The sequence below is a fragment of the Bicyclus anynana genome, chromosome 17 (genome assembly GCF_947172395.1).
Source record: "Bicyclus anynana chromosome 17, ilBicAnyn1.1, whole genome shotgun sequence".
Classification (NCBI taxonomy): Eukaryota; Metazoa; Arthropoda; class Insecta; order Lepidoptera; family Nymphalidae; genus Bicyclus; species Bicyclus anynana.
Window position 1 is genome coordinate 2,529,934 of NC_069099.1, and position 26,202 is coordinate 2,556,135.

Sequence of the window (26,202 nt, forward strand, 5' to 3'; positions counted from 1 at the left end):
GTGGACTATTGGCCTAACCCTTCTCATTCTGAGAGGAGACTCGAGCTCAGCAGTTAGCCAATTATAGGTTGATAATGATGATATGAAAATGGAGTTCTGGGACTGGCGTTCTCCTTTCTGTGTTTCTGTTCTGTTCCTGTGAATTAGACTTATGTCACACTGGTCAACGTTTCTGTAGTAGAATATGCGCTATACTTCTAGTCCTTCTAGTCAGCTCTGACTTTCTCACAAACCGATTTACGCAGCTATGTATTACAACCCAGATGGGATATTCTCGTGCTCAGCGCAGCCATTCGTCTCATGTTCAGAGCGTACTTGAAGTTTGGGGAATACTATATCATTCAGTATACTCATTTATGTAGAACATTAGTATCATCGATTACATAATCGACTATTCGCAGAATCGCTCGCTGGCCATTTGTCATCGTCCGATGACTGAAGTGTTAATCTTCAAGGAAACGACCGTAGACAGATAAAAATATAGACACATAGAAAGCATCAATCGCATTCCCACAAAATATAACAATTTATGCTTGGATTCTGTAAAATAGAGCCAAATCGATTCAATATTTGGTGTCATGTCACGAGCACACCAACGATGGTCCAAAAAAGAATAAATGTATATTGAGCACGAAATTATAGCCACAATTTGATGTGAATGACGTGATGAATCTGAATTAAGTATAAATTAAAATAATTAGAATGCAAAAGTTCCGTTCATCATCAAAGTATATCAATATTGAGAAAATCTTTATAAATAAGTCGGTTATTTTTTTTTTTACTTTACACGGTACACCAATCAGTTGTCTATTGAGTTCTCTGTCTACGACAGCGACTGACATTACATGAGCAGTTCCTTATTGCTAAGAGCTGGAAGGTGACATAACTCGAGTGGTTCCGAGAACATTATTTAGTTTGACGAGTTGACATGTGAAAGCTTTTGGGTAATACTGAAGAAAATTCATTAGTTTAAATCTATACTAATATATAAAGCTGAAGAGTTTGTTTGTTAGATTGACCGCGCTAATCTCAGGAACTACTGGTCCGATTTGAAAAATTTATTCAGTGTTAGATATACCATTTATTGAGGTAGGCTATAGGCTATATATTATCTCCGTACTCCTACGGGAACGAGAACCACGCGGGTGAAACCGCGCGGTGTCAGCTTGTACGTATTTCTATAACGGAATCCCCATTGCACTTGTGTGCGTTGCTTCGTAATTAAGAGGCTCTCCGTTCGGTTACGTCATCATTATCAGCTTATTTTAACGGCACACCTCAGGGTTAGGCCTCCCCCTTATAGGAGGTATGGAGCTTACATCCACCACGCCGCTCCAATGCGGGTTATTGATTATGCTAAATTCATTATTCTTTTTTAATTTCTCCCAGGCACGAGGGTGTAATACTACCAAGTTTTCAACTCTGGACTGAAAATTTGTAGTGAAAATTTTCTTAACACAATGAAAAGAGCAGTATATACCTAATAGGTCAGGTCCAACCCAGGTCCAAAACCCAGGATCTTATATTATAAAAAGTCAAAAATAACCACTGGACCTGGTACGAGTAGGAGTTATTTCCATCAATCCTATTAATTTTATTAAATTAAATTAAATTACAAACGCAAAAGTTTTGTATGGATGTTTATTACTGAACCGATTTGACTGAAATTTAAAATGCAGATAGATAATACCCTGGATATAAACATGGGCTACTCTTTGTTCTGAAAAAATAATGATTTCCCGAGATTTGCGAAAAACTGGTGGTTATGATCATTCATTCTGTACCTACTCTTAAATCTATGGTAAAGATGATATGAATGTTTGTTACTAGCTTTAGGTTAAATAGCTGAAATGTGGAACAGAGATATATATATTTACCCTGGATTAACATAATATATTATAGGCTACTATTTATTTTTCTAATTTCAAATTTAATTCACGGAAAAATTTTATTAAATTTTTCACGGTTTCACACCGGTCAAATACACAAACTAACCTCAAATACGTTATATTAGACTCAATAGCTCCACTATAAAGAGGCCGGACATAGACCAAGATGTCCTGGATTCGATCCCCACCCGCTGCACTATTGTCGTACACACTCCTAACACAATTTTTCCGACTAATTGGAGAGGAACGGGAAAATATATGATGGCAAATATCCTTTTAATAAACCATAGGGACTTAAAACTGAATCTTATAAAATTTTATAGTATTTATTTTATAGTAGTTTTACTTTTATTATTCAATCATATATTCTATCAGCAGCCAATAAGAAATATATATTGTTTTTTTAATTGAATAAACACAAGATATCTTGGATTCTAGTAAATTAAACTCTATATTTCTCGTTCTCTTGATATTTCTTGGTACCATTATACTATGTTATGAACAAAAAACATTTATAGAAATGATAAATCTTATAGTGAACGTCTTTCACAAGTGAATACAATAAATGGCTTAACATAATAGATCTATAATAATTCAAAGCATCGTGCGACTCCCAGTCGATGACTTGTTAAGTTAAGAACACAGACTCATATTTAGCTAGACACCGTTTAGACAGTTAAACAAAAATATTTATTTTACTACTCTGAAAAAAGGATATCACACAGTGGACGATGTTTATTAATTAAAACTTCTAAATTATTTAAAATTTAGAAAATTAATGAATTGACATTGATATCATATTCAGTGAAATAGGTAACACTTTAATCCAATCGCTTCAGTAAGAATTGTTGATTTAATTTTTAATTTTATATTGTAGAGTAAAAACCCCACCGATACCGCAACTTAATTAAAAGGCCGCTCAGGTTTCGGAGTGATAACATACGTTGAAGATTTTGTCAAACCGAATTTAAAAATAGATAGAAGAGATGTTGAAATCTATTTAAAAGCCTGGAAGAAAGGCGCTTGGTACTAAGTTTTCGGGTGCGCTTACTTTCGGTTGACGGTGTCTAGCTAACATAAGTCTGTGATAAGTAACTTAGTAGGATGTTTCCGAGTTTCCGCCCTAATATCTTATGTACTAAGCTAATCATTTCTGAAATGAAATTGACCACTTTATTAACTAACTAGCGGACGCCCGTGACTTCGTCCGCGTGGAATTCAGTTTTTCACAAATCCCGCGAGAACCATGGATTTTTCCGGGATGAAAAGTAGCCCATGTGTTGATCAAGGATATTATGTATCTTCGTATTAAATTTCAGCCAAATCGGTTAAGTAGTTGCGCTGTAAAAGAGTAACAAACATCCATACAAACTTTCGCGTTTATATTAGTAAGATGGTTCTTAAGTGATACTTATTTATTTATTGCTATTAATAATTTTAAAAGTGTAAATAAGCTGATATCTGATTGATTGGAAAACCGTGTGTGCCAGGAGCGTCGGTGCTAGTAATGTCGCGTTAGATCCAGTGTCCGGCACTTGGGTGCCATTTGTCGCGGCTTAAAGCCCGATAGAGCCACTTAGCTAATTTAGGAGTACATTTTACACAGCTATCGGCCGCTAACGGTCCGTAAGCTGCTTACTACGAGTAAGCGGTTATATCCATTGAGTTAGGGCCTTAAGTACATGATGATATTGTGGTTCTAGTAAAGGAAGTGTCGTATCGAAGTATTGTTTATTGTCGTCACACTATAATGTTGAAGTATGAATAGTCTGTGAGGGTCGGGTTTTGAATACCTATTACTTGATAAGTGGGAGGATGGAGCTGGGGAAGTGGGAGGATGAAGCTGGGGAAGTGGAAGGAGGAGTGGTTATCCCAATCCCTCCTATCTCCTCTAGGCGGAGGTTCATAGTTTTTTGTTTATTGAAATTCTAATAGTGATTTACTATGAACCTAAAAATGGGATAATTTAAAACTACTACACCGATTTTCATGTACTTTCACAGATACAATAAGCTATTATAGCAATATCAGAAAAATCATAAAAAAGCGGTAATTTTCAGGTCAGATAGGGGGGAGTGAAAGTACATAATCGTGTATAGTTTTTGGTTTTATGTTAATATTAGCAGATGCCCGCGACTTCGTCCGCGTGGAATTCAGTTTTTCGTAAATCCCACGAGAACCATGGATTTTTCCGGTATGAAACATCTTAATCTATTACCATTCCAAATTTCAGCCAAAACGCTTCAGTAACACACACACACACACACAAACACAAACTTTCGCCTTTATAATATCAGTGTGATTATACTAAATCAATAAGCTATCTCAAAATTTATCGATTGATCGTGATATAATCCATCAGAAGGAATCATACTCAAGCTATTCAAATTCATTCAATAATTGCTTATTATCTTAAATCAAGCCAAAAAGGGCCCTTATTAGTATTCAAACCATCAGCTGACATTTAGTTAAGGTTGAACCCCAGTTAAATCACTGTTAAATTAGTACACGATTTCAGTTAGCTTGTTTAAAACCGATACAGCCAATTAAGCCAACGGCTCATAGCTCGCAATCGAATTATCGATACAACAATTAATTATACTAATAGCATTAACAACTGAGTCTTAGGGCCATAAATCATTTCTCTATATCTATCTCGCTTGCACTTATGGGTCTTATGGAGCCGTCTAGTGAAGGGTGTAACAATGAAAGACATATTATCGATAAGTAAAGTTTATTATCGTATCTTGTTCACAAAATTAAAAAAATTAACAATATTTGATTTAATATAATACATATTTCATATTATATAATTATTAACTAAATAAAATTAATCTTCATCTGAGTCTTCATCATCAGAATCTTCGTCTTCTGCCAAATTTATTATATATTAGTATCCATAGTGCGCAACGAGTAACACATGAATGTATTTATTTAATTGCAGTAAACACATTTATAGCAAAAAAAATACGCAATGCAATTACATTAGAAACCGACCAATCAGAATCGTCCAAATCATTATTGACTCATCATTAGCACGTGCGCAGGTAGCCGTTTATCGATAATTAGGGTGCGCAGGTAGGCGCGCTGCACATTCCTATCTTTTTTGACTTTTATGACCGGACGACTCAGATGATAATGCGCATACTATAGTACATTTAGTTCACGCCTTCTATTAAAGAACCGTATCTTTTGAAACTTAATGGAGTACACTCGGAGTAAAAGTATTATAGGATAGTAAAGAAGTTTTACTTTATAAAAACCATTTGAATGGCCCACTACTGGGCCTCCTCCCTCTTTATGCGGATATGGAGTTAAACCCACCACGCAGCTACAATAAGGATTTTATGGCTTTGGATGCTAAGTTAGATAAAGATCAGAAGGCAAAACGTAAGAGGCTGTCACACCACCAATTAAAAAAAATACAGCCACAGGATGAGAACTTTTTCGAGAGTTTGTTGAAGGTAGAAAAGGATAATATTTATAGCCTGACCTAAGACTGGAATACAGGACATCTTGAGGCTCACCATTGAACAAACGAAGCTATTAAAAGTCAACGTTTCTATACTAATATTATATAGCTGAAGAGTTTGTTTCTTTGTTTGTTTATTTATTTGTTTGTTTGAACGCGCTCATCTCAGGAACTACTGATTCGATTTAAAAAAATCTTTTAGTGTTAGATACCCTATTTATCGAGGAAGGCATAAATATTGTTTCCATATTAAACCGCGCGGCGTCAGCTAGTTTATAATAAAAATAATAGAGTTAACTTTATAATAATCAAACATAGTAGTCGAGTGTTGCAATGTCCATTAAATCATTTATTACTGGATACAGTACAGTAACAGTAACGAACTAATTAACACTTGCTTTATTCCCCATAAAATTTAAGGGTTCCTGACATTTTACTAAACTGTCGAATACCTTGTTATAGCAACCACAGCACCGTGAATTTAGATTTCGTCAATTTCTCGAACAAGCATTGTTACAAAATACGAAATTCTAGCAGAGGCAATTTAGCTAGAACCTTCTAATGTTACATAGGTAGCACATAAGGTTCAGTACTCATGATAATGCTCGCACATGCTCCACGAGCATCCTGGTTGCAATTTATTATAAGCATGCAGAGTTTGTACATCAATATTGAGAATCACCTTTATGAATTCAATAAATATAGGATCAATGAGGAATTTTATTTTCTATCGGTACCTAATTCTTAAATATTATTTGGTAATTTTTTGCTAAGCAAGTAATGTGAAATATTGCAAATAAATTGTAAAACTAACTATTGTAAGGCATCAACATCGGACAAGTAGGTATATTTAATAAAATACTGTCTGTCCGGGCTGATTCAACGATTTGGTTAGACAACTGTTTATTACAACAGTTAACCTGATTTTCATAGAACCTTTTCTGAAAGTAAGAGGATGTTTTGAGCTTCATATACTGTTTTTACTCCCGAAATTCCTCTAGGATCGGGAATGGTCCCCCACAGTATTTATGGAAAATTATATTTCACGCAGACTACGTTGCTCTAGTGCTAAATGTAGAAATTTATAGAAATATTTAATATCATCAATTATGATTTTTAATTTTGTCGCGTCGAACTTTTATTCGCACGTGAAGACATAGCTTATAACCGAAATTGAGAAATGGCGGGACAGTAACAATTTATCTACGCAAACACTTTTGTCGGTGATACTTTATTGTTTATACCAAAATACTAACTCCAACATAAGTCAGTCTAAATATCTAGACTGATACTTGGGCAGTTTACGTATTTTCAACACATTTGCATATTATCTTGAATAGACAGCAACCATTTGTTAATTTAAAGTGTTATGTAAGTGCCTTTAACCTTTCGTGCTTTTACTGTGTTAATTACACTATTTATACGTAGGGTATACATTCTGTAAATGTGCCGTAAAGAGTGAGGAGTTAGAGAGGGGTACCGATTATTTGGCGGAAATGACTTGCGATATAAAGCGCTCGTCGTGTGGTCGGCTTCAGTATACTCATGACGTTCGAGCCGTCTACATTTCTTGTTGTGTTACTTTATGGGTTACTTGGGAAAGGAAGGGAGGGTCACTTGCATGGAAAAGAGGAATGTTGGTTAGATGTCAAGGATGCCCTTAACCCTACACACAACGTTCACAAGTGAGTGACTCTCCTCGAGATCATTCTCTGCCATTCTAGGGTCTTATTTTGGTTACTGTTTGATTTGTTAATTAAGTTGCTCTGACAAATGTTGTGAATCTTAACCTTTGTTCGACATTGGTTTTCTTATTTTTGTACTCCACTTCTGAGTCTGCGAAAAGTATAATATATAGGATTATAGGGTATACTTGAACGTCACTGGTCACTGGCATGCTTAATTTTTCAAAAGTGCTTGTTTTATAAGCCGACGTGAAATAAATGAATTTGAATTGATCGAAATTGCGGATGTACGTCATAATTTCGCCAGTTTACCTGGTGGGGATCGACCAACACTGCGCTTTAAAGTGTGGGGTCGACATGCCCACACCACGGGACTCCAAAGTCCATCGGCTCTTCAAACTATGTACCCCACAACCACTTCCACTTCGCGACTAGTTGAGTTGTGTGAGATTTTGCTTCTTCTGCCTATTTCCTCATTTCTGAATCTATCAGAAAAACTTCAAGAATTGCTCTTTCCATTGCCCGCTGAGTGACTTTGATCTTTAGAGACTCATAGATAGCGACCAAGTCTTGGAACCATAGGTCATCTGGCAAACCGTATTTCTCGAAGAATCGTTTGTGACTAAAAATTCTTACAGATGACGATTATATTATTATAATATTTCACACACCAACAGTTTCTCAAATGACCATTAATGGATAATATTCCTTATAAGCACTTGATGATATATTGTCTAATGATGACTATTATCTATCATACCTTTGATGACCATTGATCCTACGGTATCTTACCTACCATAAGTTTTAATGGCAATACAATATCTTATTAGTTATTACTCATACCTGCGACATTGGCCCAGTAAGTGGCTTTGGATCACAGAATATTGGGTGAAATTCTGGGGAATATTGACCATTTCAGTGCAGAGCAGTGATAGCCCAGTGGATATGACCTCTGTCTCTGATTCCGGAGGGTGTGGGTACGAATCCGGTCCGGGGCATGCACCTCCAACTTTTCAGTTGTGTGCATTTTAAGAAATTAAATATCACGTGTCTCAAACGGTGAAGGAAAACATCGTTAGGAAACCTGTATACCAGAGAATTTTCTTAATTATCTGCGTGTGTGAAGTCTGCCAATCCGCATTGGGCCAGCGTGGTGGACTAAGGCCTGACCCCTCTCATTCGTAGAGGAGACTCGAGCTCAGCAATGAGCCGAATATAAGTTGATAACGACGACGATTGACCATTTCTTTTGTACAAGAAATTCTCAAAATCCTAAGCATAATATTGGTAAGGTGGTGCCAACCCCGTGCCTTACAGAGCACGTTAATCTAGTAAACGGTAGCTTTAATGCAGTAATATGATTTCGACTTCTCGAAATATTAGCTACGTCGACAAGATTTATACGCTGGTTGCTTGCGCGGTTGTACTACTGGTAAATGATCCAAGGACGATTAAACTTATTGGAATAACCGGCATTCCTGAGGAAATCTGAGCGTTTTGCAACGACATTCGGTAAAGTTACAAAATTACATTAACATTTAGTCGAGTTTTTTTAGGGTTCCGCTTAAAAAGGAAGGGTACTCTCTTTTATAGGATAGCTTCGTCTGTATTTTTATCGTACTGAATGGCTTGGTACCTCATGGAATGCTTTCTAGCTTCCATTTTCCCTACAAATTGGATATCTTTAAGCAAAGAGTGAATAGGCATTGCTTACCGTCTGGCGATTTGTTTATTATGATCAAAAACATCTCGTCTTAGCACTGAGGTGAGGTGAGGTGACAACACGTCTATGTTTTCGTTTTTCAGAGGATCATTTATTGAACAGGATAATTTACATATTTTATTTATTGGTACATAACTATGCTTGTTTTGCAGCGAGGCATTTTGTGAACAGGAGCCACAAAATACCACGTAGTGATGAGTGAACTGCGTTCTAGTTGCACACGATACACCAAAGACACCAAAAAAGTTAATTAAAATAAAGCAACTAAAATAAATGAGCGTGATAGCCCCATGGATCTTTGCCTCCGATTCCGGATGGTGTGGGTTCGAATCCGGTCCGGGGCATGCAACTCCAACTTTTCAGTTGTGTGCATTTTAAGAAATTAAATATGACGTGTTTCAAACCGGAAGGGGAAACCTGCATACCAGAGAATTTTTTAAATTCTCTGCGTATGTGAAGTCTGGCAATCCGCCTAACCAGCTCTCGATCTGAGAGGAGACTCAAGCAGTGAGCCGAATATGTTTTTAATGGGTACGACAAATCAATTTGAATCTATGACCTTTGTGTAGAGTTAATTCCCTGAACGGTGGAGTATTTTGAGAAAAAAGGTCTTGATTGATAACGAAGAGACCTTTCACGAGATCCTTCTTTTTACAACTCGGAATCCTAATAACAGTAAAAAAAGTTAAAGATCTCTATCCCAGTTCGTTGACCCGAGTCCAAATATTTGCAAAGAGGCCGCCGCACAAAAAGTGAAAGCCGATATATTTAAATAAGTATAATTTGCCCCATTAGCCGGCCGGGCGTAAACGGCAACTTTCAGCACGCGATCTGCCGCCGGAGATCACAGAGCGCTCCAACAGTGACATTACTGGATAAGGATCGGCAGATTATCTAGTAGACTCTTTGTTAGTAGGGTTGGTAGTTTAGTGACCAGTTAGGGATAAAAATAAAAAAACCTTTTCAAAGCCTTCAAAATCGATTTACAAAAACTACTTTTTGTCTGGTGGTAAACATCGGAATGTTACCACCCGACCGGTGTCCGATTTACCGTGTTTCGGTATAATGCCACGTGGAAATAGTTAGAGGTATAGGTAGAATACATTTGTACCTCTTTTAAGTATGACCACATCATATACTGTTACTTAACACACAATAAGATTGTAGTCAAGTAATCATGTACAAATAAATGACTAAATTCTACGCTTTGAATTGTTTGTAAGTTCTCAATAGGAAAATTCCCCCGATTTGGAAACATTATTCATTTGGGCTCCGCTCCTATTGGTCTTAGCGTGATAATATATACCTACCTACCTATAGCCTACGTATAGCCTTCCTCGATAAATGGGCTAACTAACACTGAAAGAACTTCAAGTTCAAGCAAACAAACAAACTCTTCAGCTTTATAATATTAGTACTTATAGATATACCGCTTTTGGACTTTCTAAACGAATTTACAAAAATACGACTAAAAGTTTCAAGAAAAGACGAAGGACAAGAAAAGTTTTGCTCCCGCCAAGGTGAATCTACGTTATACTACGAGTCCCCTGATAATGCATCCTCAAAACTCTGCGAGAGTTTTTTTCTCAGAGGAAGCTTCTCTAAAAATATCCGATATAAAAACCCCAATTTTTTCTTTAAACTATTGCAATATATTTCTCTCTCAATGAGAAGATCAGTGACGAGAATCGGTGCCTTTGAGCAATTTTCTAAAGAGGTTGTCTCGTCAAATTGCTACTGGTTTCTCTAACCATTGGAAGTAGGTAGAGTGAAGGTTCCCAGGCGCGACGGAAGCCGTGTGTAAAATAAAATCAATTCATTACAACTAACACAAATCCCTAATAAATAAAAATGCGATCACTTACAAGCGCGTCACGTTTTATGTTAGGCTTCCTACAAACGAAGCGTTTACTTGTTCAATATAATATGTTTTTAAATATTTTGGTAATTTTCCTACAGGTTAAATAATAACTTCATTCCTTTTTACTACCCTCGATTAAACAAAACGCTCAATTTTAATATTTGTGTTAAGATTTTGTATAATAACTTTCATTTTCACCACCGTGAAAAGGTCAGAAAATAATCATGCCACATGGAAGCTATAATAGGATAGATAATACATAAACTGGATGGGCACCTACCGCGGAAATCCATAGAGTTATTTAACGCTATCAAATTAAAGGAGAAACCCAGTCTCCATACAAACTCGGGCCCATATTATACAAATGCCAAAGAGCTGAAAATTGGCCATAAATTAGAATAATTAAGGAGAATTCATAACGCCAATTTTCAAAGAATATTTGCCTAATCGGTTAAATTACTTGTTTCAGTTGGGCAATAATTTGTATCCCTTTGACTTTTATCATTGCAGTAATCTAGTAAAATATACAAGATTTTTCATTTAAATATTGTTCTGAAAAGTGGGCCCAAAATCTCCTTTATCTATCTTTTCTGTAGGTGAAATGATTTAGGGCACAAGCTAATATCGCCAACATCCAGGTGTTGCGCCGCTTGTAGTCCGCCTACCACTATTTTTACGTGTTCGGCGTTTACAAGTAAACGCGTTTGATACCGCTCGTAGGGCCCGCGGGAACTTTGATCTTGCCCGGTGGGCATATAAATCTTCTTTTTAGTGACAAATCGACGAATTCCCTGATGGATGTGCCCATTCGGAATTTGTGGCTGAATTTTCGGTGACTGGAGATCTATTAATAGCTTTAGTTTTAAAGTATTTTTTTTCTAATATTTGCCATGTCTTTTTTTAATACGACCAATATTCTCGACCCACTGGAAAGTTTTAAGAATGGGTACGAAAATAGTCCATCAGTCCGGGAGCGAGGGCCTGCATTGGTCAGATCTTCGCTATTTTATAAAAGCTGTTCGTCTTCATCTGTTTGTAAAAGTTTGTCAGATCTTGCCTTTACTACAGATAAGTATTGTAATCCTACTTATATTTGTATGGATGTTTGTTTGTTTGTTTGATGTTTTTACTCTTTAAAGGCGCTATTACTGAAGCGATTTGGCTGAAATTTGGAGTGTTAATACTTTTCATCCCGGATAATCCCTGGTTTCCGCGGGCTTTGTAAAAAGTGAATTACTCGTGGACAAACTCGAAGTAGTAAAATCTATTGAAATAAATGAATTTTGAATTTTATTTCCATTCCAAATTTCAGCCAAATCGCTTCAGTAGCCGCAGCTTAAAAGATGAACAAACATACTTACACACAAACTTTCGCCTTTATTATATTAGTGTGATAAAGAGGTAAAGTTTGTAAGGTTGCCCATACATATCTCTGGATCTACTGAAACGTACACCAATATTATAAAGAGAAAAGATTTATGTACTTTGTAGGTATCTACACTAATATCACAAAGAGGAATATTTTTGTACGTAAACGAATAAAGTCTGGACCGATTTGAAAAATTCTTTCATCAATTGAAAGCTACGTGAATGAGAACTACGCGGGTGAAACCGTGAGGTTCTGCTAGTCAATAATAATTCTGTGAAAAGCTCGCAAAAGTAATATGAACTTTCAAACAGTTTTGCATCTCATTGTAACGAAATGCAATTTAATAACACGCTTGTTTATACAAATAAACTCGCCCCAACAATATTTTCATAACTTTGAAAATACAGTTCAATGACTTTCCGGCTCTAAGTGAAATAACATTTAATATAGATATTAAGGAGTCGTCAACCTTGTCGGATGGATTAAAAAATACCACTGTACCGCAAAATTTCATATTGTCGATGTCCTGCACTCGTTTATACATTTTGAGACTTCTTTTCTCATTCGTAACGTCTAGGGTTTGGAACACCCTTCTCAAATCTGTGTTTTTGATAGTCATAGCTCGGGTCCCTTTAATTTATGATGAATATGCATTTTCTAGACAAGCTTGTCTAATCTTAGACCATATACTAACTATGACGAGGATGTCTTAAATAAAAAAAAAACAAAAGAAGTTAAACAATTTACAAAATATAACGTAAATGCTAAAACAAGCAATTTTGAGTACTATCACGTAAAAGATATTTAAGGCAATAAATATCATTTCTACGTCACTATAAATTACAAGTTTCCTAATGAAAACCTGAGATTTATAATATGGTCGTAAATAAAGTTTTCAATGGACGCATTTTATACGATACCACTTAGTGAGTAGATAAGCCGCGATTTTTGTTAATGAGGTGCTTATTAAGAGGTAAAGTTTAAAAATATCGTAGCAAGGCGACGTAATGTCTAGTGGTCGTAATGAATCACTTTTAAGTCTTTTAAAAAGATAAATTGATATTGTATAAGTGTAAACACTTTATCGTACGTTATAGACATTGATACAAGATGATGAAATATAAATCGTCAAACTCATCAGTAAAACTTAAATGGCCTGCTATAAGGCCAAGAAGTTATTACACAGAGAGGACACTGCAATTGAGGACCTGTACAATAAGATATGATATAAATCTTCTTCATCATCAATCTATTTTTAATAGCTCACGTAGGGCCAAGCCTAACTAAGCCCAAAGCTGGCTTAGATCTGGATGGCTTTGGATCTTACTATCATGCTATACCAGTACCTTTAGAAACCCAACGTCTCTCGGTGACTTATGTCTTGGTAATTTCTGATTCGATCACGCAGAGAAGATAGCATAGCTGATTCCATCGCCTACTGTGTGACTCTGAGCCATCTTATGAGGCCTAAAGTTAGCAACGACGTCTCTGAAGCATAGTTCATCACTAGCAATAAACATAAATGTTGTAAATAAAATAGAGCACGAAAGGTTGACGACATATGCCTAGAGTTAGTTACAGCGGTTCGATCATTGACAATAAACATAAATGTTGTAAATAAAATAGAGCACGAAAGGTTGACGACATATGCCTAGAGTTAGTTACAGCGGTTCGATCATTGACAATAAACATAAATGTTGTAAATAAAATAGAGCACAAAAGGTTGACGACGTGTGCCTGGAGTTAGTTACAGCGGGTTGTTGGGAGGCTAATATAGAAGTGAACGCAAATACAATATGTTTGCGCGCCGCTACAATAACAGCGGCCGAGCACGCAGCGCCGGTGAACTTGGCGCGATCTGATAGCTGTTACTAGGAAACACAACACTACTGGAATTTTTATGTAATATCTATTAAAAGGTGTATCCAAGTGTTATGTAAATAAAAAGACTTGCACAAATGTGAGAAAATTAAAAAATACTAATAAATTTCTCACGGGAACGGGAACTGTGTGGGTGAAACCGCGGGGCGTTGGTCTTGGTTAGTAGTATATAACTAAGTTAAGCTCCATCCTACTAATATTATAAACGCGAAAGTTTGTATGGATGTTTGGATGTTTGTTACTCTTTAACGCCGCTACTACTAAAGCGATTTGGCTAAAATTTGGAATGGAAATGGATTTTACTCTGGATTAACACTACTTTTTATCCCAAAAAAATCCATGGTTTTCCGAGATTTGCGAAAACTGATGATTTTAATGATATGAATGTTTGTTTACTCTTTCATGTCTCGACTACTTAACCGAATTAGCTGAAATTTGGTATTGAGATAGAATATAGCATGGATTAACACATAGGCTACTTTTTATCCCGGAAAAATCCCTGGGGATCCCGAGGGATTTGTGAAAAACTAAATTTCATGCGGACGAAGTCGCGGGCGTCCGCTAGTCTTGAATAAATCAGCTATTAAACAAAAAAAACGCATCATAATAGATTCATATCTACGACGCCACAGACAACCAGATAAACATAACAAACTTATTATTTTTATTTTCGACTGATAATTTCAATACTTTTACATATTATGTTTTTTTTTAACAAAATAGCTTAACTGACATCGAAGACGCATTACTATATAAGCGAAAAATAACATCGTACCTATGTCATTTCTGTTGATCGGGTTGAAGGCGGTGCTATGCCAAATAGGCTCTTAGAGTTAGTTCATTTTGTTTTTTTTTTGCACCGCTTAGGACAGACAGACAGAAGGACATAAGAACGTGGTTTTTTTCGCTTTTTAGAGCAATGCATCTTTTTTGTTAAAAAAATTTTATTTTTTTAGCGTATCTTAGCATAGTGGCCGTAGACGTCATAGTATGGGCAATTTCGTTCCCTTATTTCAGTTATTTTGATTTTAACACAAAATTACTGAACCGATTTTCTTGTAAATTAAATGGGACCAATCTATAAATATACTCTTTCAAACAAAAAAAATATTTTTAAAATTGGTTAGTAACTGACGAAGTTATGATTCGGATTGAGAATCTCCTCCTCCTTTTATTTAAAGTCGGTTAAAAGGTAAAATATCAAAATTTCTATATTACTTGTAAGCAGGTTATGTAATCGAGAGCACTCAATACGAAACCAGTATAAAGTTGTGAAACCCCCTGAAGTAAACATCTTATATGAGCTTACGCCGCGGCAGATCTTGTTAGCTATCTGTTAGCCTAGCTAAGCTTCTAATCGATTCGTTTTCGCTTAATTAAGTGAAAATTTGCTTAGCAATTACGTAAACAATCTTGTTACCTCGGAGTATATACTCATAAGTTAGCATAAAGTATCTGTCTGTAAACACTATATAGACTGTATAATAATAATTCAATAAAAAAAGTTATTTCACTTGTATTTTTTCTCGAATATTCTCCAGTAGGCCAAATGCGCTCCACGAGACATTTCATGACTAGACCATATTTGGCCACTATTGAGCGCGAGTCTCTTTCAGAATGAGAGGGGTTAAGCTAAATAGTCCACTAAGCTGGCCCAATGCGGATTGGTAGACTTAACACATCTAATTAAGAAATTTCTCAGACTTGCTTGCAGGTTTCCTCACGATGTTTTTTCACCGTTTAAGACACGTGATATTTAATTGGACGAAAACAAGTTATAGTTGGAGGAGGGGCGTTCATCAAAATTTGTTACTACAGGTGTCGAAGAATGTTAAAGAAATAAGTCATAGAAGATCAGTATTAAAAACGACCTTCACCCATCTGTTTATTGGATGAAAAGTGATTCATATCAAAATTTACTACGTTAAAAATATATTGCGAGTAGGTTACCTTAAATACTCTTCGCCAAACTATTATTAATGATAATTAATAATGGTTAAAATAGTTTTAGCCATCTAGGCAACCTACTCGCAATATATTTTTAACGTATTAAATCTGATCTAAAACACTTTTCATCCAATAAACAGATGGGTGAAGGTCGTCTCTAACACGGATCTTACTGTGGAATTCATAGCCGTTGTGGGGGTGCCCCTAGGGGATCCTCCACTGAGTGTCGAATTTAAACTCTGTGCGTTTGAGAAATTCATTCAGCGGGTGAATGGTCCTTGGGGGTGCCCCTGCAACGTCTATGAATCCGACTATTTGACTATCAGGGACGAACGCTGTCGAGTCAACAAGTAGTCATCATCATCATCATCATTATCAGCCGATTGACGTCCACAGCTGGACATAGGCCTCTTGTATGGACTTCCAAACAAAACGGTCCCGAGCCGCCAGCATCCAGCGGCTCCCTGCAACCCGCTTGATGTCTTCTATATTTTTTCGGCGCTTTCCGGTGCGGGGTCGCCATTCCAGCATCTTGGGACCTCAATGTCCATCGGCTCTTCGAACTATGTGGTCATTGCCACTTCAGATTCGCGACTCGCTGAGCTATGTCGGTGACTTTGGTTCGTCAACAAGTAGTATTGCAGTATTATTGCGTCAAACTCGTCTCCATACAGGGTCGCAGGCTGTCCGGCGATCGGCTGCCGATACGAGCCTAATGCGGATACTTCTGACAGTACAATATGAATGCGTGTCCCTCGCCTCCCTTCCTACTGACGCAACGGTTGGCAAATTATTGTGTTTCTACGAGTTACGTAGATCATAGGCTCCCAACCTTATTATGCCCACGTTAATAGGCATAATAAGTTTGAGAGGTTATAAAAATGTCTTTTTAAAGTTTGGATTAAGCATGAAATTTTCTAACATTTGAAGATTCTATCTTTCAGCTCTAAAAATAATTTTTCGCTTAAGTGATTAAAATATAAAATAGTCTTTAGGCTGTTATAGTTTTTAGACTAATAGTTGTAATCACAGGCTAAGTAGAATGGTCCACTGGTAGATGGAAAACCTAAAATAAGAGTAACACTTCGCAGGGCAAGCAAATCACGCTTTAAATAGTGCTGCAAAAACTCCATAAACATCAGGTGTCAGTATTAAACCTCAAGTGCATATTATTACCCTTTAGATACATTTTAGCCCAATGCCACTTTACTGCATACTTAAGCATTGCGATAGTACTACTCCGAACAATCTCTATTACAAAAAGCTCTATTACAAAAAGCGCCAGCATCCAGTGGCATCCAGCAACCCGCTTGATATCCTCGTCCAACTAGCTAGTGGGGGGTCGACCAACACTTCGCTTAACGGTGCGGGGTCGCCATTGCAAAAAGCTCTACTACTACAAAATACTAATACTAAATACTATTAAATTAAATAGAACTTCTACTGACTCCTGGAAATATCAAACATCCAATTGGTGGTGTTATTACGAACTTTGAGAACCTATGGCTTTGATGTTTGGTACCAACAGAACATTGTCTTGTATTTCGCTCTCACTTTATTAGAGACAAGTTTTACCACTATATTCTATCTAAGTTAGACCCCAATAGCTCTACCATATGCGCGCCTATATAGAAACGCGCATATGATCATCATAGATACAATGCATTGCCTATTGTATCCCGCGGAATCATTGCCAACCTGTATTGCAGATGGATTTTCTATTTATTACAATTTGTACGTACCTATAATGCCTATCATAAATAAAAACCCTGTGCACGCCATTGCAAAGGTACATATTCCAATATTACTGTTTCCCTCCAACTTATTATCAACGTATTTTAAAGGCCCACAACAGAGCTGCACCTCCTTCCTTGTAGAAGAGGAGGAAGAGGGAGATATGAGGCTTACACCGTCTTTGCTGCTCCATTTCCGGTTGGCGAATTGGGGGCCCTTTGTCGTAAAAACAATGAAGTGGGTATCACAATAATCCAACATGCAGGGATCCAAACTTTGCCCTGTCGTTGTTGATTCAGCCTCTTTACCACGGAGCTATGGGCACTTCGAATTCTATTCAATATGTTTTAAAATTTATAATAATATTCTTGGTTTTTAACAAACATAACAATAGATGTACAATAATGCATGTAAACCTGCATGGGAGCAGCGTGGTGGGTCTAAACAACAAAGATTTGATACATTTTTATTAAATAATATTTACCATTATATTATATTTCTTGAAATATGACCAATACGTTCATTCCACACCAGATAATAGGAAATGAATGTGTTAGGAGTAGGTAAGATAATAGTCCAACGGGCGGGCATCGAATCACAATCTCTCGCTGATGAGTCCGGCCCTTTTTCCGTTTAGCTATTGAAGCTTACAGGAGAGAGTCTAACAGATTTTTTGAGGTACGGTATACGAGAAGAAGAAGTTTTTTTTAAGAAATTAAATATCACGTGTCTCAAACGGTGAAGCAAACATCGTGAGGAAACCTGCATACCAGATCATTTTCTTAATTCTCTGCGTGTGTGCTAATGGATAAGTACAATACAGTAGCGCTGAAAATCAATGCGTAACAACGTTTAACATGAGAGGTAACAAGTAAATGTTTTATACGCCATTGTACGTACAGTACCAATAATAATAAGTACGGCGTCGATTAGCATTTTATCGGTGCTGTTGTGTTGCGAAAGCTCTTCTGTTAAGTTCAATACCAGCCTCACCCTCGGGCCACGACCTTGATTTACGAGCGACAACTTCATAATATAAAATTTATGTTAAGGAATAATACATTTTAAAAACAATAATTTTATCACAAAGTTAGTGAGCATAAATATTTTAATGAAAGTAAGCACTACAGTAAGGATTGACAAAAAGGATAATTTTGATATTGATATAATAATAATGAGGTGTTTGTATGTTTTGGAAAATTATTTGGGTCGTTATACCGCTATTTATTTTTGCTTGTGCAACATTGCTTTTCTGGGAATACCATGGGAAGTTATTTTCTGTTACAGTAACAACTACAGTCTTTTAGTGAAACTATAGTAACCTATCTCATTATATCACACTTGTAAATTTAAAAGAATGATCTTCTATTTAGTCGTTGTTGTCGTCGATGTTTTGTAATTAAAATAAAGCTCTTAAAATATCATTTGATGATTTGATGTTCATATTCATGATTTTTTATAATATGCTTCTACATTGTTTCACGTATGTAACAGACTAGAAAAACAATACAAGTCAGTAAAGATACTTCATGCTTAGTTATATTTTATATACCAGACCTCGTGATTATTAAAATGGATGTGTCTATTAACAGCGTCTATCTGTAACTCATTATTACAATGAGTAGTTACAGAGAGACACTGTTAATTCTTAGTTTTAATTTAATTAGTTCGTAACATTGTAATAATGCGTGGTAATATAACTTTTCTTGTTTGCATTGTCACTGACTTTATCTAATTATTCGCTTAAGCCTTGATATTGTTATGATTATTCAATGGAAAACTTAACACGCTGATGCTAAAAGTTCTACTTCATGTAGTCATAGGATTACAACAAATTACTTCATAGGATTTTACATTTTTGCGTTGTCGCTTGCGTCAGAAAGCCGTGGCCCTGCGGTCAAAGCTAGGTATGCGCAAACCACCATGCTTACCGGACGCAGTGCCCGCCGCACGCGCTCTCTGTCAACACGCGCGCCTATCGATTGACAGCGGTTCGAATATCGAACGATTTCAAATTGACACTTCTTTTTTTTAATCGCTAATTGCTTGGACGGTTGCATTTTTGTGTGTACGAGTATCTGTGATGTTTGAAAATAGAATTTGTGCTGTGATGTGTGTGTCTATGGGTTTACATGTACTATGAACTGTTTTTCAGGATTTATTTCAGGTAAAACGACTATATTTTTATTATAATAATTAATTCATCGTTAGTTAATCAATATGCAAATGTTGCCAGCAATTAAATTTGAACTAACATTTAAATTATAAACCCATATACTGGTTCTAGTATGCTAATATTATCTGCTTAAGTATTGAAATTAGACAGAGTACCTACTTATAAGCTTGCGTATTAATTAGGCTTTGACTGTTAAGTTGTAACTCAAGTAAATAGGATATAGTGACAAGTAATACGTTTAAAAATTGGCTTTTCCAATAAATATTGTTTGGGAATTACCTATAACTTTTTAATTACCCAAAGCTGGGAAAGCTCACAAATGCACTTCCGGGTCATGATATAATTTTATTTTCTTCTTTTCCCAAATTCCCATCTATAGGATGGTTACTGGACTATTAAATATGAATGATAGCATTTTGACAGCCTTACATTACAACCGGAAGTGGTCCTTCCTACATTCAATATCCAGTTCGGATCAAGTTAGGATTTTATATTTTTTGGTTTGTTTGTTCCAGTCACCGGCGTGTATGTTGAGGAAGCGTTACATAATTATGTATAAAGATTACTTAATTGTTTTCTGAATATGTGCAGGACATTTAGTTATCCCAGAAATTAATGAATTCAAAAAATCCAAATACGAAACAATCCTCTATACGTATAAATGCGATAAAACAAATGTCTGGAGCTTTCTTATCGTGATAAGTAAATGTGATATTAAAAAGTCTAGGGTTCGTCTTTCGTGTAATATAGGTATTGTTTACGCTCTCCAAGTAAGCTAAAAATTCGTACCTGAAGTAAGTAGGGAGGTAAATAGGCAAAAAACATGGGAGCTCTTTCAACTTTCCGACAACCGGACAAATATTAAACCGTCACAACTAAAGATACGACAACCGTACTAAGGATGTTTATTGAACCCAGGAACTTTCTAACTTAAGCCCTAAGCTCAAAATTGAGCCATTACAACTTCCTTTCGCGACTAAACAAAATAAGAGGCAACTAGAGAGATACATCCATCAGTGAGTGCATTTTAAATAACTTTAAATAAGCTACGAGTAGACAATTTCAAGAGCAAAATGTGTATAAATCACCCGCCACGCCGCCCAGCCCCGCGCGCTGAAACGTTGATGACTCCACGCGCGACCCAAGCCACGAGCGGCGGCGATAAACTACAGAATCAGAACGAACCGGTTAATGGCTGGGGAACTGAATAAGCGTTTTTGGGACTTACTCAAGCGCTTTCTTTATGCCCAATGGAAAGGAACCAAGGGACCTTTCATGTTGTTGAGTCCCATCCTCCATCATCAAATACGTCAGAAATACTTAATCAGCACATCACATATGGGTAAAGTGTTATAAAGAATGACAAAGTGTGCATTTCAAAAATCTTAAACCTGTTTTAGGCTTAAGGCAAAAATCTGTTTAAAAACCTACCTACCTACCTTCGGTTTCCGAGACCGGAGATAGGTGGTTAAAGGTCAGCCAAAACCTATTCATTAAGGTAATCTCCTTGGAATAACCATTTACCTACTTGAAATAACCTTAGGTCATCGCAAGATCGAAAATAAGATGAAAAACTATGTTGCTCATGTTTTGAATCGTACCCCGGGATACATAAATTGACACCATCGATACTCTACGATTCTATGTGGTGGGAAATGTGGAAGGCAAACGGCCACGAGGTAGATCTCCAACCCGAAGGTCGAATCTTCTCAAGCAAACAGAAGTACGCACCTTATACAGTGCCGTCCAAATGGCCAACGACCGTACTCGATGGAAGAGCATTGTATCTATACTAATATTATAAAGCTGAAGTGTTTGTTTTATTGTTTGTATTCCTACGGGAACGGGAACCACGCGAGTAAAACCGCGCGGCGTCAGCTAGTATTAAATATAACTCGTCAATGTGGTCACGATCCACAGTCACGAGGGAACGACCGGAGAGAGAGATATTTTAATACATAGATAGTAGTTACAGTGTAATTAATATATTTTTAAGGTATTATAAAAAATGTATTAAAAACAAAAAACACTAACAACACTTTACACCTTTAACATTATTTGCCTATAATGATACCAAAACCATAGCTAAAAAAAAAAAAATATTAAGCACACGCGGTCGCTATTAACTTGGGCCCGTGTTCCACAGCTCACGATGCTGTAATACACCCAGTGACAGTATGAGCTGCACTCGGCGCCGGCCGCAGCACATAATAATGTTGTACACTTCTGAATCATACCAATTTTATTTACAACCATAGTTAAGCCATCTCACTTACAGCGCTACTATGATTGACAGAAGCAGGCGGACGTTACACACATGAGTGGTTTAACCAAAGACCTTTAAGTAGGTATAAGGTCTTTGGGTTTAACTAAGTCAACTGTTTAAATAATATATTGGACTAGCTGACGCCGGCGCCACGCGGTTCCACCCGTGGTTTCCGTTCCCGTATACGGGTATGATATATAGCCTATAGCCTACCTCAATAAATGGGCTATTTAACACTGAAAGATTTTTTCAAATCAGATCCGTAGTTCCTGAGATTAGCGCGTTCAAGCAAACAAACACTTCAGCTTTATAATATTAGTATAGATTCAGAGCGACAGACAGACAGACTACTTTTTTTACTTCTGTTACTTCTGTGGTGAAGAGGACACTCCTTGACATGATTATATTCGAATGTTCTGCCTGTGATGACCTGAGAGGGGTGGCACAGGGAGTGGATGGTCACGTGGACTGCGCCTGGATCCGCGTATGATATCCATTGAAGGCGAGTGGAAACTATTCGGACAAATGCTTTGGAAAATATTGATGAGAAGGAGAGAAGGGGAAAAAAAAAGATCTAGAGGAGTTGCACGATGTAATGCCACGCAGTTCCGTTTTGACTCTGAAGAATAAAAATACCTATGCTCCTACTATAGGTAAGTGTGATAGCCAACTATGTAGATTGGACTAAGGTGGGATTGAAAGGTAGCTAGGCTAAGATTTCATTATAGCGAAACTAAGGTTTCAAGGATTCAGACCCTCAACCATTTATAACATATTTTTGTATATTTTCTACGGCATACTATTATTAGAAGTCATATATTTTTAATTATGTATAAGTCACGGCAATCCTGTGAAAACATCGATAAAGATCAAACTTTCCAACTTTTCTGCTAAGGACCCTTTCCTTAGCAGAGGTTGCCAGGAAACGAACGGTGTGGCTACTGGAGATATCATGTAAAAATGTCAATACATTGCGTTTACATTTGGACAATAATTAAGGATTTTTATAACTTTCTACCTTCCAAAGCCTCCACGGTCTGAACTTATGGCTATAGTAAGGTGGAGTTTATCTGGTCATTGCAAGTTCTCGTTCTAGTAACAAACCATAAAGAAAATCAGTATTAATACTGGCCACATCCCCTGTATACTGCACGGTAACTTAACACTTAAAGGCACACTTGTATTTATGTTTCCCATGCAAACAGTCGCGTTAACATGGGAATACTTTAATTATACGAACGAGTCGATCAACATTTTTCCGTGGAGTCTCAAATTGATCAATTTCCAATCAAACGATCGGAACACCGTCGGCATAAACACCTACGTTTTATTTTTATGAAGGCATAACGTTTTTCCGCTGTTCGTATTACGATTATGCCTGATAATATATCCGTTTGGGTTTTTATACGTTACGACAGCGATATCGGAACGATATCGTATGATTATTTGTTGCGTTTTACAATGTCGTCATTGACATTTAACAATATGATAGTACTTAGTGTGGATAATTTATAAAACAATATTACGTAAATTTAAAGTTACAATAGATAGATCTATTATGTTCGAGATTCAATTCAACTACCGTTGTCGCATTTTCCAAACACAAAAAATTTATTTAACAAAGATCAAAAGGTAATAAAATACTTCAGTCAATCATGAATATTAAACACTAGCGGATGTCCGCGATTTCGTCCGCCCTTAGACCTCCTTAATCCGGCTCTCTCGCAAAACCCATTCTTAGTGGACGTCCACTACCTACGAATTACCTCTCTTACAAATTTCAACTATGTTCGTCAAGCAGTTTTCGTGATATTGTGATGATGAATGAATCTTTCGCATTTATATATTAAGATTATTGGCCTACTTTATTTAATAACACTTCAATAACAACCCAGTACAAGGCCAGGCTAAGTAGACTTGAGTTTTCGAAGCTAATATCTATTAGCTTCGAAAACTCTACCATAGAGTTTTTAAGTTTATTTCTATTTGTTGAATTAAATGAATGTACATTTGAGTCATAAATTATGTGACAGTTAAATAATATGTGTGAATTAATTAATGAAAATTAGCTAAAGATTGACGAAGTTTGGTGTCGTTACTAATAATAATCTAAAAGCTGATTTTCATTCGATATGTCGTAACGATTAAATGTGTTTGGTGACTCGACTATTTTCTAGAACGTGGTCAATAACAAAGCATTTGATTTCTTTATACGAGTAGAATTGCTAACGGTGGCAACTTCGTTTTTGTGTAAATGACAAATGTTTAGCTTAAAAGCTTTCGTATTGTGTTCCGGAATGGATTCCTCATAGCTTTTATTGATATAGCTTCTTTATATTTGTAATATAAATATTTCTGTAGTAATAAATTCATCACTATCAGCCTAATACTGCTTTCTCAATATCTGGTACTTCTATGTACAATTGTACGGATATTTTATTTTAACTGTTTATGTAGGTTTAGCTATATAATATAGATATGGATATGTTTTTGTGTTCATTTTAATTATTATCAATATAAGGCCTATAAGGCCTATTATAAATCATACCTTTGGAATATTGACCCATCAAGATGTTTAATTCTGCCTCGGTGGGTCAAAATGATAATTTTAAACTCTGGAATGATCACTTTCATTACCTATTGAACATAATTATTCTTCATCATCATCATCAGCCATTAAGCATCACAGCTGGACATAGGCCTGTTTTAAGCAGCGTTAGCCCTCTCTGTTTTTGTCTTTTTGCATCCAATCGGTGCCAGGTCATCACCTTCAGGAGTTCGTCGCTCCACCTAGTGGGGGGGCGGCTCCGCTTCACTCGGAGATTCTTAGCACCCCCTGCTCCACTTTGAATGCTAGTCAGAAGTGGCGTCGCCGAGAACTACGGGCCTCCTTTTTGGTGTGCCATTCATTAGGATTTATGCCCTAATCGCCATGCTAGGCATGCAGGTTGGCGATCGCAGAGCTACCTTGGTCACTGTCGCTGCTGCCCGACACCGATCTGTGCCATTTACTGAAGAATGGTATAGTAATAGAGAAATGATTATCCTGCCATTATTCGGATGCAATAGCCTCGTTCGTTAATCAGCAGTAGATATCACATAACAATAAGCAGAACATCATTAACAACCCATATCTCAGGATGACGGTTAGGCCTTAGTCCACCACGATGAATGCGGATTGGCAGACTTCACATACGTAGAGAATTGAGAAAATTCTCAGATATGCCGGTTTCCTCACCGTTTCTTAAAATGCACCGAACTGAAAAGTTGGAGGTGCATGCCCCGTACCGGATTCAAACTTGCGCCCTCCGAATAGAAGGCAGAGGTCATATTCACTGGGCTATCACGTCTCTTTATCGAAGGCAGAGGTCATATCCACTGGGCTATTACGTCTGTTTATCGAAGGCAGAGGTCATATCCACTGGGCTATCACGTCTGTTTATCGAAAGCAGAGGTCATGCCCACTAGGCTAAGCAGAACATATTTATGCTTATTCCTATTCCTACATTGGACATAATTCTCCTTTAGCTTTAAAAAAATTTAAATATTTCCCGCGTTTCACTTAGCAACAGGACTGCAAGCTCCGACCTGTCGCTACAATAAATACCACTTTTTGTGCATTGTTGACTTAGTAACTCCCCCGGGGGTCCGTCGAGCGTGTCCACTTCATATTTGCACGCATTTTGACCCTCACATGCTACAATATGGGACATTTTATAAAAAACTGGACAAGTCAGTGACGTCTGATTCGTGCACTGAGGATTCCGTACAAAAAATAATTACGTAACATAATCCTAAGCTCGCATTCAAGCAGCGTGGTGGAGCTAAGCTCCATATCCCTCTTCTATAGGAAGACTCTGGTTCTGTCAATCATTCAGGAGCTATGAATGCTGAACTACAGTTCGTGTGCTGTAGCATGGTGCAGGTGACAGTTCATTTCACTCTTGAAAGTTTGTCGTGATTTGATAATAACATAACCAGCTTTGATTCATATTTATACATAATACCTAGGTGGTTAGGTAAATATACCAACTAACAGCAATAAATTAATTGGTGACATTAATTTATTGCTCAACTTAAAATACCAACAAGCTCATACTTCGGGAACATTGTCATAACGAACCCAAGGCTAAAATGTCGGACAGTTAAGTTTATGACCTCGTCGGTGTCGAAGTTAGTCCAGTTCGACGAGGGCCTGA

At 36.8% G+C, this 26,202-nt stretch overlaps 1 protein-coding gene across 2 annotated transcripts in view; it reads left to right on the forward strand.

Moving 5' to 3' along the window:
- Positions 1-26,202, forward strand: part of LOC112046827 (uncharacterized) — a 246,834-nt gene that overhangs the window by 81,357 nt on the left and 139,275 nt on the right. Inside the window, exon 1 of one of the 2 annotated variants that reach the window (XM_052886401.1) lies at positions 19,486-19,728. The exons of the other annotated variant lie outside the window; for it this stretch is intronic. The gene's annotated coding sequence lies outside the window, so the exon portion shown is untranslated. Of the gene's footprint in view, positions 1-19,485; positions 19,729-26,202 lie in introns of those variants that run through there. 2 annotated transcript variants of the gene reach the window in all.